The sequence below is a fragment of the Oryza glaberrima genome, chromosome 8, assembly GCF_000147395.1.
Source record: "Oryza glaberrima chromosome 8, OglaRS2, whole genome shotgun sequence".
NCBI classification, from domain to species: Eukaryota; Viridiplantae; Streptophyta; class Magnoliopsida; order Poales; family Poaceae; genus Oryza; species Oryza glaberrima.
In genome coordinates this window covers 20,692,268-20,706,672 of record NC_068333.1, presented here as the reverse complement: position 1 = coordinate 20,706,672, position 14,405 = coordinate 20,692,268, and positions in this window count along the sequence as shown.

Sequence of the window (14,405 nt, the reverse complement as noted above, 5' to 3'; positions counted from 1 at the left end):
GTCAAGTGAAGGAAAGAGAATACCATGTTCAGATGCCCCAAACGGCATATTTTGGACCATATTTTGCAAGTTTCATACAGTTTGACCACATGACGATAGAAGAGAAATAGCAATTGAAAACCGTACAGACACATTGTTGTAGTGGATTTATGAATTATGACCCTTTCGGCCCATATGCAGGTATCTCTACTAAGGAATAAGTTCATTTGAGGTCCCTTAACTTGACAGCGAGTTCGATTTTCGTCCCTAAACCGCATTACCAAATACAATAGGTCCCTCAACTATCAAAACCAGTTCAGACGAGATCCCTCGGTGGTTTAGATGGCGGTTTTGGCTGACATGACGCCTCCGTGGATCCTTTTGACTAGGTCTTTGTCCCACGTAGCTCTTACGTGGCAATGCTATCCGGAAATATAATAAAACCTGTGGGGCCCACATGTCAGTCACACACAAAATAACATGTCATCCCTCTTGTCTCTATCCTCTCTCTCTCACCTAGGCGGCACAGGGCGGCCGGAGTAGATGACGGCCGAGGCGGGGCGTGTAGCCGTGGTCCCCGCAGCCGCTGGGAAGGGATCCGCCGGTGAGCGCGGCGCTGCCTGGCACTGTTACGTCCACAGCCTTGATGCGGCTAAGGTCATCGTCACTGACGGCGTCAACTTGCCGGCGTCATACGACTGAATGGACTACGCACCGACGTTGTGGTTTTGCCCGCTGACGGCCACGACTTTGCACGCCGCCACTGCTATCTCGTCATCGCTGCTAAGCAACCGCCGCTTTCTTCCATCCCAAGCCACTGCCGTCATGTCCTCATTGGCAACTTCCACCGCAACCGCCACTCGCCGCTACGGACCGCCGCGGCCCCCTCCTCACCGGCCATCCCACTGGAACGCGACGGTGCCTGCCGTCTTCTCGGTTCCCCAACGGTTGCCGCCGCCGAGGTCATTGAGGTAGGAGACTAAAGAGGATGGCGCCGCTCTTGGCCCTACTGACCGCCACAACATCGCCGTCCCTGGCCCCGTCGCGTGCGAGAAGCGAAGGGGCGAGCGCCGCCCTGGCCGGAGAAGCGGAGGGCCGAGCGCCGCCCTAGCCCCGCCGTCCGCCGCTGACATGAGGGAGAGAGGAGGCGCTGACTCGCCGTGGAGATAGAGAAGAGTCCCACTGTTTTTTCCGACTGGTATGTGGTCCCACATTCTTTTAAAATCTTTTAAATTTTAAAATTTTGCTTTCAGTGCCACGTCACTGCCATGTAGGAAAGCGTCACGTCAGCCAAAACCGACATCTAAACTACCGAGGGATCTCATCTGAACGGTTTTGATAGTTGAGGGACCTGTAGTATTTGGTATTGCGGTTTAAGAACGAAAATCAAACTCGCTGTCAAGTTAAGGGACCTTAAATTAACTTATTCCCTCTACTAATAGCAAGCCCACCGTTCTCTCTTATAGGGCTCTGAATTGTGTTTTGATTCTATACAGATGGATAGACTGTTGCACAACGATTGATCGGTACTGAAGTCTGAAAGCATGCAAGCAGGAAGCCGCAGAGACGACCGCAGGCGACGGCAGTCACGGCATAGAACCGATTGATATCAGGTGCAGTCATCCCTAGACCTGCACTAATCTCATCTCCGTCCATTTCTTTACGAAGAGTTCAGATTTACAGCTACTTAACTCCTACATAGTAAAACTAAATATTTTTCTCTAGATAACAGTGTTTAGATGATCCTATCTCTTAAAGTCAGATCAAATAGCGACAGTATGACAGCTTAAGTTACAGTCACACCACCCACTGCAACGGAACCGGATCCGCATAAAACCAGCCATATCAAGGAAGCAAACCATGACTGATCGTCAGATTGTTAACTAATTAAAGACGCTGTTAAATATGTGATCTGAATTTTGGGCCCACAATATATTCGGATTAGTTATCTAATAGGACTCTACTTTACAGGATTAGTTTCCTATTAGGACTCTTAGATTTCTCATATATATCCCTTATAAGCCGCACGGGGAGGGTGCAACAGTCCAAGTATCCCCTGCGTTTGTATCCAATTCCTCTATAGTGATCATTGCCGGTCGGCGCTCATGGTTTTTTCCCGCAAGGGTTTTCCACGTAAAAATTTGTGTCTCCATTGTGCATCTATTTTCATAACAAGTGGTACCAGAGCATTGGAGATCGATCTACTAACATCTCGGCTACCGACGAGTTCGTCTGCTTGGAGATCCCATCTGCAAGTTTTAGCCGCCGGTACGCTCGTCGCAAGATTTGATCGGCAGTAGCAGGCGCGTGTCGTCGCGTTGTTCCATCTATCGCTGCTGTCAGATTGATTTGTTTGCCGAGATAAGATTAACCGGTACGAAGCGGAGTCAGCCGTCGACTCCGATCGGGATTTGGTGCCGCCGTACAGCGTGTTGGAGAAAAAGCAGCAATCCATCTACTCCAGCACGTTGATCAAGGAAAGAAAAATCAGCAGATGCACTCAGCCTTGTTACTGTTCATGTGAATTGAATTTCACGTTGGTTTTGTGCTGCGTGCACATGCCCCTTCGTACCAGGGATTCAATTCAATTGTGGTGCTTCAGTTCTGTTTGGGTGAATCAGATTCAGGTTCAATTTTGTGCTATATTCACAAGCCAGTCTACCAGGAGGTTCTGCACGGAGATCAACTTCGTTTTATGCACCTAGAGTGTTTCGCGTTTCTGTTAGGGTTTGATAAATTATACCAGCAGATTCAGGATTTTATTCCCAAGGCGAGTTAGAAGTTTGATCTACCGCTCCTGGATTGAGATGCAATCTCGTTATGGCAAGTGAAGATGCAAGTTGGCGCATGTTTCAAGGAGGATAAGTCGTGCACCTGAGATTAAAAAAAAGTACATTCAAGTCGTCAAGAGGGAGCCTCGCTCCTGTCTAGATCACAAGGTGATCAAATTGTCCGGTGAATTTTGCTACCATTGTATCCAACATACCAGGAGGTTATCAGGGGATCTAAGTACTTCGTTTTGTGCACAAGAATTTTTCGCGTTTCTATTTGGATTTCAGAAATTAATGCCAGCAGATTCAGGATTTTATTCCCATGGCGAGTTTGAAGTTTGTGCATCAGTTTCGCGTCTCTGCTGGGTTCCACAATGTTATACCAGCAGATTCAGGATTTGTTCCCAATGGCGAGTTTGAAGTATGGTCTACCTCTTCTGGATTAAGGGTGTTATGGATTATAGTCCAAGTGACTATTTGGCGCACATTGATTTTATCATCATGAGGTTGTTTAGAGGTTGAAGATTTTTACGCTACAAGGGAAATTCGTCTCAAGGTGGAGATTGTTAAATATGTGATCCGAATTTTGGGCCCACAATATATTCGGATTAGTTATCTAATAGGACTCTACTTTATAGGATTAGTTTCCTATTAGGACTCCTAGATTTCTCCTATATATATCCCTTGTAAGCCGCACGGGGAGGGTGCGACAGCCCAATGTATCCCCTGCGTTTGTATCCAATTCCTCTATACTGATCATTGCCGGTCGGCGCTCGTGGTTTTTTCCCGTAAGGGTTTTCCACGTAAAAATTCGTGTTTCCGTTGTGCATCTATTTTCATAAGAGACGCATCAGTAGATATGTCCTGTTAGAAAAAGTTCAGTTAGCGAATTATCTGATGTTAACTCCGATCTGATCAATCGGACTATCATTGTGCTGGCCCATGTGGCATGGTGACCTGGCTGCAAGGACCATATATGTGGATGGATCAATGGAACAGCCCCCACTATGCACCTAATTAAGGTGAAATGATTTATCTCCTGGAACCTAATCTGGGCCAGATGAACTGTATCGAACATATTGCCGGATTCTCCTTTGATGTTGATATCGTGCATATTTTGTGGTCTCTCGGTGGCCATCAAGTACCTAGTTATGCATGCTGTGCTAGCCATTAAATGGATATTAACAGTCTCTAATACAAGTGTATATATTATCATATTGTCCTTTCTAATCATACGTTTGTAATAAGCACTAAAAATATAACTAAAAGAATGTTTATTTACAAGTATGCTAATACCATTTTTATATATCATCTTTAAACAATTATATATTGGTGATCTTATATTTCGAGGTTAATTTGACTACATGCATGCTTCCAAAAAGGATGTCTATTTCTAAAAAAAAAAATATATGTCTCTATTTGTGAACGGTGGCAATAATCGAAGTATTCAAGTATATACTTAATAACAATTGGTCTCTTGTGAATTACTGATTTTTATTTTTTTTTCTCTAAGATTAGCGTTCCAGAGAGCCTCCTCTCTCTCTCTCTCTCTTTCTCTCTCTCTCTCTCTCTCTCTCTCTCTCCGGCTTAATTAGGAGGTCCATAGAATTGTGGATAAGATCTCATGTCATGGGGTAGGATGGCTGGATGGGGTTTGGCTATGGAAGGAGGTTATTCTCTTAGCAACAGATTGAAATATGTATACTCAGTCATAAAGCGTATTATTTAGACACCTCTTCGTAACTTATGTATGCTAGAAAATGGACAGGAGCGAGCTAATTTTCAGTCTGGCGATATTGTTATTTGCTAGCATTTTGGGACATAATATATAATGTTGTAGGATTTTAAAGAATTAGTTTAATCATATAGTATGTTGAAACCAAGTGAGTATCAGGCATGGCCAAAAACTTCTATTGTCATTGATGTAAAAAATCTAAGTCCTGAATTGACTAGACGCATAGCAATATTTTACAACTATTTATTTATTTGGTGGAGACTCATTCATAGCGGTGAAAATACAAATTAAATTGTAGGAGTCGCTCAACTTATTTCTTCTATTTTAGGGTGGTATGAGAGTTTCGAATTTCAAGAAGCCTCATGCCTTTTATTTCTTTTACCGATATGAAGGTGATTTTTTTTCATGTGGTTTATCTTTCTTGTCTCTTAATCTTTTCTTGTACTAGATATTTCGGATATACTATCATATAAGCATATTCACTTGGATGAGGATTTTCATCCCTAGAGTGGATATCCCCTCGTTGTTTGCATGTCATCTAAATAGTTATCAAAAAAATTAAAAACAATTAACAACATAGATTAATACAAAAATATATCACTCCACAAACATGCAAGACCAAATTCAACTTCTTCAAGTTTTAGCAAAAATAACAAATTAAACTGAAAATAGTTATAGCACATTCACAACTATATTTATTATTTTTGTAACAACTTGTAGAAGTTGAATTTAAACTTGAATGTTTGTAGAGTGATATATTTCATATTAATCTATGTTGCCAATTTTTTTATATTTTTTATAACTTTTTAGGTGTTATACACGAAACGAGAGGATGAAGGGCATGTTTGGATAGGTGCCGCAGTTTGCCGCGCCTCAAGTTCGGCGTGCCACAGGTAGTTAGCATATGTTTATTTGCTTACCACACATTAGCCTGCCACAAGAAATTAGGTGCTCATGAACTACTTTGCCACAAGTTTCTTAGCCTAAGTTGTGGCTCTCAAATCGTTCGCCAAACTTGTGGCACGAGCTAGCTTGTGGCTTAGCAAGTTGGAGTAGTCTTCCAAACAAGCCCGAAATCACTTTCCCCACTTTACACCGAGGATGCTATATATCCGGCTGGTCAGCCAGCACACATGAACGGGCAGCTGACGAGCTAGCTATAGCCAGCGACGTGCAGTACTTACGTCCAACCCATGAGCGCAGTAGGTGCCGATTTAAACACTGTAGTTAGTCACTATCGCCTTTTCCCATAACCACTTTTCTCTACCGATTTAGCAGAACATATATATTGTGGCAGAGCCAGAACGCCATGGGAGCCGTATTATTTAGGCAGCGAGACCATCTACCAGCACCCTGCTATTTGCCTACATGTCAGACTTCCCAACCAGCACTCAGATGCGACACTGAGGAGGATTGAGGAGAAATATACAGTTTTTTTTTAAAAAAAAACAGCTACATCAATTCGAGCCAATGCTTCAAATAAACCACCAAAAGAAAATAAAAAATATAACAAAAAGAAGACAAATTCACAGATAGCTAAACAAATATTCATCGACAAGTTCACACCATAGAATCAAACATTCATTAAAAGTTCACCTCACAGAATTTCAAAACTAGATAAAAAAAATACACCAATTAATTATAGTGGAGAACTTCGCCCGCTGCTGTTGCTCACTGGGAAAGTGTCGTCGCTTGCCGCCATCGAGCAAGCCACCTCTGAGCCAGCAGGGACGAGGTTGCCGCTAGCTGCCACACGTCGCCGGGAAAGGAGGGGGAAGGACAAGGCTTCAAATGGGAAAGATCTCTCCACACATGGGAAAAGGAGAGGCTGCTAGCTACTACCACTGCACAAGGAGAAGGGAAGGCCGTGGGGAGGCGTCGTCGAGGAGAGGCAAGGTGGATGCCGCCTCCTCCCGCTCGCCCGGTCACTGAGGGGAGACACTGGTGAAGGGAGGTGCCGCCGAGGGGAGACGAGGTGTATGCCGCCTTCTCCCGTTTGCTCCGCTACCACCAAATGTGGGGATGTGGGGAGAGATTGAGCAGGACAGAGAGGACGAGCCAGTGAGGAAGATTGTGTGAGAGAAAGGAGCCCGGGAGGATAAGATAAAGGAGTGGTCAAGGGAGAGCCGGACTTTGGCTTGGAACGATAATGTGCCAGTATGGTTTTCTTATTTGTGTCGGTCTTTCTATATAATAAACCGGCATCTAATAGTACTAGTACTGGTTTTTTAATAATTGGCATACTAGTACTGGGTTTTTAATAAAAGGGTCCGGTATTTATTAGGTGCTATATGTGTTGGTTTTTAATTTTGAACCATCTAAAGGTTTAGAAGGATGAGAAAAACCTTTGTACCAGATTTAGATGAACTAATAGGTATTCTCTATTAGAAGTTTTATAGTAGCAAAGTCTTATACTATGTTTATTTATTTTAGAACAGATAGTGAGTATATATATGGTTTGGACGGATTCGGTCGTATAGGTGCAGTAGCTAGTGTGACTGCAAGTTAGGCAGCCACACAAGCATCACTGGATTCAAAACGGAAGATCTAGATGCATCAGAATATTGTAGCAAAGTACTATAGCGATTTACTAAAAAATAATATATTTTCGAATTCACTATAGCAAGCGATTTGGATCATTGAATCCAGAAATAGAGGGCTCAAATTGTGTTGAGTTGCTATTGTGCAGTTGCAATAGTAACTGTACTGGATCTCAATCCGGTTTGGACACGCCGTCCTTGAGCTGGTCCTCCAATTAGATTAGCTAAACATCAACAAAGACGTGTGCTCAGTACGTGCTCATCATTGGCATAGCGATTTGACGGATGCATGGGCCAGGCAACAAGAAGTTGGTGCACATTTTTTTTTGAGACAGAGGGCGGAGACCCTCCCATTTCATTAACGAAATGATAAGATTCTTACAAAAGGTTCAGAGCAAGTAAAAAGACTAAACATCACACAAGCCCATGGGGCCTGACCCAAAACATGACAGCCATGTTAACTACAGCAGCTCAAAGATGAAAAAAAACCGAAGACATTCAGCAACACAGCCAGCATTCAACACCCCAAACGCCTGACTTGTGGATTCCATCCATGACTTGCATTGTAGAGATCACCGGCTACCCTCCTTAGCAGAGCTGCCCCCATTTGCAGATTTCCTCGCACGTCCTCCGATCTCTGCAGAATAGACCAAGATTCGATCCAAGAACACATAGAATGTATCAGTTCCACAGGATCATACAGTTTTTTTTTGTTTAAAATAGGCAGCATTTCTAGCCTTCCAAAGAGCCCAAATGAGAGCTGCCACCCCCACCACGATCAAACCCTTATCTCCTTTATTGAAGCCACAAAGCCATCCACCAAAAAGATGATGGATATTATTTGCTATTTTCAGGTTAAAAACACTACCAACCACTCTCCAAAGAAATCAAGCAACAGGACAATTGAGAAACAAGTGTTCTACTGTCTCCTGCCCAGAGCAAAATTGACAATTTGAATCCTTCCCTTTCCAACCTCTTTTAAGCAAATTGTCTTTGGTCAAAATACTGTTCTTCAGAACTAGCCAAAGAAAAACCTTTACTCTTGGAGGGATTTTAAATTTCCAAATCTTTTTAAAGGGGAAGCCACTACCCTGAATCATTAAAGCCCTATAGAAAGACTTCACAGAAAAAACTCCTGACTTATTCAGTTTCCAAGATAAGGTATCTTTAACATTTGACAACCTAACATTTTTGCACAAAAAATTCAAGCTAATCCACTCCTCCAATTTCTTATCAGTCAAGGTTCTTCTAAACCTCAAGTTGTCCAAACCTTCACTCAAAACCTTAGCAACCAGGACCATCTTATTCAAACTGATGTTATATAACAATGGGAATTGATCTGCTAAAGGATGCCCTCCAATCCAACTATCTTCCCAAAAAAGAGTATTCTTCCCATCCCCCACTTTTTTCTCACAAAACTGATAAAAAGCTTCTTTGACCCCCATAACCCCTTTCCAAAACTGAGAATCTCCAGGTTTGCTCTTCCTTTGCACTAATGTTTTTTGTGACAGATACTTTGCCCTTAACACATTTTGCCAAATCCCCTGCTCAGTTTCTAATCTCCACAGCCATTTCCCCAACAAAGCCATATTCATTTTCCTTAGATATAAAACCCCCAGACCACCCTGATCTTTAGGCAAACAAATAGTAGGCCAATTGACCAAATGATATTTTTTTACACCTTGATCATCCTGCCAGAGAAACCTGGCTCTGAAAAAATCTAGTCTTTTTTGTACTCCTTTTGGTAACTCAGAAAAGGATAACATATAAAGAGGCACACTACTCAGACTAGCATTGATCAAGGTGAGTCTACCTCCAATAGCCAACAACTTACCCTGCCAACAGCTTAACTTCCCCTCTAATTTGTTTTCCACTGGTTTCCAATCTATATTATGAATCCTTTTTTTATCAATAGGAACTCCTAAATATCTCATGGGCAAATCTCCCATTTTACAAGTCAAAATTTGACTATAAATTTATTTCTTCTCTGCAGCCTCCCCAAGACGGTAAACTTCACTCTTATGAAAGTTCACCTTAAGCCCAGACATTTGTTCAAAAAGACACAAAATATATTTCAGATTTTTAGCATATTCCACATTGTCTTCTAATAAGAAAATAGTGTCATCAGCATATTGAAAAATAGCAACCCCCTCCTCTAGAAACTCCTGAACCAAACCCCTCACCAGCCCCTGATCTACTGCTCTATGCATCAACAAAGGCAATGCATCTGCAGCAATATCAAACAGTAAGGGAGATAACGGATCCCCCTGTCTCAGTCCTTTGTAAGTCTGAAAAAAACCCCCTATTTCATCATTAACCTTAACAGCCACTTTACCACCAATTACACATCTCATCACCCAATCACACCAAGATTCAGGAAAACCTTTCGCTCTCATCATCTGGTACACAAAGGGCCATTTAACTTTATCGTAAGCTTTTTCGAAATCAACTTTAAAGAGCAACCCTGCATGTTTCTTTTGATGCATTGTATTAAGAATTTCATGCATAACCACTACCCCCTCCATGATATACCTTCCTTTGATAAAAGCAGTTTGTGATTTCTCAATCAAAAGTCCTATTACTTTAGTCAATCTCTTCATCAAAACTCTGGTTATTATCTTAAAGCTTACATTCAATAAGCAAATCGGTCTAAATTTCTCTATCTGCAAACCATCTTTACATTTTGGTATAAGAGTAATAAAACCATAATTCAACCTCTTCACTTCCAAAAGCCCTCTATGAAAATCATCTAGAAGATCCTTCAAGTCCATCTTAATAATTTCCCAAAAAGCCTTATAAAAGTCCACAGGAAAGCCATCTGGCCTAGGAGCTTTATTGTTTTCCATTTCAAAAACAACTTCTTTCAGTTCTTCCATAGAAAAAGGTCTCATCAAATCTTCCTTTTGTTGTTCACTCAATTGACTCATCTCCAAGTTATGTAATCTAACTTCTGTTTCTTCAGGTGGCCCAAAAAAGTTTTTATAAAAATTTGTTATGAATTTAACCAACTCTTGCTGCCCTGCAATCACTTCCCCATCTTTGTTTAAAGAGTAAATTCTCTCTTTTCTCTTTCTCCCATTAGCTTTTGCATGATAGTACTTTGTATTATTATCCCCTTCCAAAATGTCTTTCTCTTTACTCCTTTGAAACCATTTTAACTTTTCTTATTCATTGTAAATTTCAGTTGTTCTTCCAAACACCTTTTCTCTTCCCTTAAGACATCATCCATACCATTTGTTTCACTCAGAATATCTATCTCATTCAATCTCTGTACAATCTTCCCTTTCTCCCTCTTATAAGTCCCCTCCCAATTCATATTCCAACCTTTAAAAACCCTTCTCAATCTTTTCAGCTTCCTCTGCCATCTATCTAAACTTACACCTCCCCCTTTGTCATTTTCCCAGACCTTCTTAACTACCTCATGTATATCCTCTCTCAGCATCCAACTTAGTTCAAATTTAAAAATAGAATGATTCTTAGGTTTCTGACATGTATCCACTAAAAGGGGCACATGATCAGAGAACACCTTTTCCAAGTTCCTTACTACAGCCATAGGATATTTATGTTCCCAGTCATTAGAAACTAAAATTCTATCTAATTTTTCATGGGTCACATTCTTTTGGCTATTACTCCAAGTAAACTTCCTACCATTCATTTCCAGTTCTCTCAAGTTGTTTTGATCAATTATAACATTAAAAATAAAGCTCCACCTATTATATCCACCTTTCTTATTCTTTTCACTCTCTTTCCTAATTATGTTAAAGTCCCCTCCTAACAAGATAGGGCCCTTGTTCTTCTGACAAACCTGTGCTAAACTTGCTAAGAATGCCCTTTTCTGATCCAACTGAGCAGCACCATAAACTACAACAAGATTCCAAGTAAAATTATCTTCCTTATTTCTTAACGACACTCTCACAAAAAAAATTCTCATACTCCTCTTCCATAATTTCAAAGACTGTTTCATTTATACCTACCAAGATCCCTCCAGACCTTCCATTGGAAGGAGACCACATCCATTTAGTGATATAAGAGGAATTAATTTTGTTCAAAAAGGAAGCAGTAAAATCTTTCTTACATGTTTCCTGCAAGCCCAGGAAATCAATTTTTTCTTTCTGTAAAACCTCTTTTAGATGTTGCAGTTTCTCATCATCCCACATCCCCCTAATGTTCCAGATTAAACCTTTCATTTATTTTCTTGTTTTCCTCCTTCCCAAGTCTCTATTAATCTTGGGGGTTCCCTTGCAAATTTCAAGGTTTCCTTTTCTCCCCTTTTTCTTCCCTGATCTTGGAGTCTTAAGATGCCTCATCAAAATTTCTGCTAAATCAAAGTCCAAATCATTCTCCTCATCAGTCTCTTCTACATCTAGAGTTACTTCAGGGTCAAGTTGCCCTGTTTTTTTGCAAGAGCTCTCCATTATTTTCCTTTTCCCCCATCTCTTTCTTATACAAATTTATTCTGGCTACCTCTAGGTCTCTAAGAACCTGTGTGTTAGCATCTATAGCATCAATAGAACAACCCAAATCAACTCCTATCACTTGTGCCATTTGAACTAGCGAAATATTGGACTCAGAAATAAAAGAAGGAATGTGAATGTTACCTTTGTTGATAAATGCATTTTTTGCTTCCTTCCTTTCCATCGCCATTTCCAATATCTTCTTATCTTCTTTATCTCTGAGCCTCTTGTTCTTCTTTCCTTCTTCAAATTCAGCTTCATCTTCACTCTTATGATCTTCTTTACCTCTGATGTTATCTCCCCCTGACTCCTGAGATTCCATTTCTTCACTGCCTATTAGCTGAACTCTTTCCCCCTCAGCCTCTAATTGCTCCTGCTGTGATAATGTAAACTCCTCAAGTGTGTTGACATCAGCTATCACTGCTCTTGCCATAACAGGTTTTTTTTCTGGCATGTCTTCTTCCATTTTGTCTTCGTCATTCCTCTCTTTATCCTTCACCATCACCTCATTCATCTCTCTTCCATCATTTTTAATCTTTCCTCCCATCCCAGATGGCTGACCCACTTCTGTACTCACTTTCAATTGCTCCTCCATTTGTAAAGCTTCAGCCAACTCCCTATCCTTCTCTATCTGACTCAAATTTCTAACCATTTCCCCTTTGCTCATGCTCTGACCTAGCTGCCCCTGTAAACCTCCCCCCTTATTCTTTCCTCCACTGAAAGCACAACAGTCATCACAATCTTTCTCTATATCTTGCCTCACAACTTTCCCTTTTCTTGAACTCCCCACTCCCAAGACCTCTAACCCTTCAGAGTGACCATCATCCTCCTCTTGTTTTAGCTTCTCTTTTCCCTGGAACCAGCCCACTTCCACAATTTCTTCTAGGTGATAATGTGCTGCATACATTAAACCTTTAGTATCTGTAAGGATAAAAGTCAATGGTAAAGCCCCAGGATCCAGAACTCCAACTTTAATTCTTACACAGTCTTTTAGCTTCAGCAGTTCCATATCTATCTCAAACACAGGACCAAGATTTGAGCCTACTTCACACAGAGCATGATAATCTTTCATTACATCAGGGATCCCTTCCACATTAACCCACACAGTATGCAGCTTACCCACAGCCTCAGCTTCATGGGACCATCTCTTTACCCTAATCTGAACACCTGTGCCTTTCGGTCCAAACGAAACAAAATTCGACAGCTCCTCCAATTTCTCTTCATTTGGGAATCTCATCTGAAAAGCACCATTAGACAAAGGTTTTGCTCTCCATTCCCAAACACACTTAAACTGTTGTGCAAAACCTTCTTCCAACTGCTTTCCAGTCAATTTTCCTTCATCCAAAACTGTTATGATTGCTTTGGGATTCATATGTTCTTTTCCCATAGTACTTTTAGCATTCTGTATGAGGACACATCCCAACCCACCAGCTGCATATCCCACCATCTTTGCCACTGGCTTTGGTTGTTGTGCCACAAAGCATTCATCAGTATTATGAGAAACCTTAGAGCAAATCACACAGTATTTTCTCACTACACAATCTTTAGCTATATGACCCATAGATCTACATTTCCCACACCATTTCCTGATTTGGGCACCCTTATCAACCCCATCTTTCACCACACCTTTTGTATCCCCTTCTGTCTTTGACTCCTCACTTTTCTTTTCCTTGTTTAACATAGCCTCCACATTAGAGCTTTCCCCCTTCTGCTGCACAATTAACCTAGCTTCACCTTTAACCTCAACCTGCTCTATCTTAGACCCTAAATTCTTCTCTTTCTCCTCTACTACAGACACAACTTCACCTATCTTCTGCTGATTCAACTTATCCTGAGTAGGTGGGTTTGTAGATGCAGGAGATTGAGATGAATTATGTTCCAGACCATGCCATACCTGATTTCCCCTAAGAGCTCCACCCAAAGGCCTTGATTGTTGAGGACGAAAACCCCTATGCTGAAATCCCTGCGGTCTCGGGTGAAATCCTTGAGGCCTCGGTTGGAACTGTGGCCTTGCTTGGAATCCCTGCGACCTCGCTTGGAATCCTTGTGGCCTTGGCTGAAACCCCTGAGGACGATACAGCCATGGTTGTGGATCTCTCCGTCTCCAAGCATCCCCCTTATCCGCCATTGTTGATGATTGAGCACTCACCACCTGTGCAAAACTCCTCGAATCTCTGTGAATCGTCTTCCCCCACTCACGATTTCGACCCCCGATTCCTTCACGCGGCCATCGAACTCTCTCCCCTTCCACTTCCTTTACCTCTCTCCACCCTCCTCCAAACCCTAACTTTATCCCCTTCTCCTCACACCTCAAATGCGATACCAAAGTTGGTGCACATAACCTCAAGCCAGCTTCCAGTCGGATCTTTGGACCCATGCGTGACGCCGACCCAGATCGATGCTCTACTATCATTATGCATGCACCATGCTGTACTTGAACGTAATTCAGGATACGGATTTTCATCCATGCTTATATATCATTTAAATAGTTATTAAAAAAATAAAAATTGATAACATATATCTCTATCTCCACTATTATAAAAATTGAAGATGTTTTTTCGGTACTTTGGTACGTCATCCGTGTATGTGTCGGTTTTTAAGTTCGTTTTCTTTTGCAAATACAAAAGGAATCGTATAAGAAATCTCTTTAAAAAACTCGTATACTAACTTGAGACGATCAGACTCCTAATTACAACTCATGATTTTCTAACAAAATATATATGCAAGCGAATTTAACACAGTGAATTAAATAGTTTTAATAAGATTAAAACTATTTTAATCTTATTATTGTTAGTTTGTTATTTTATCTTAACTAAACCATATAACAAACTAACAATAATAAGATTAAAATAGTTTTCACCCGTTGCAACGCACGGGCATTTTTTCTAGTTAATATAAAATATATCACTCCATAAACATGCAAGAC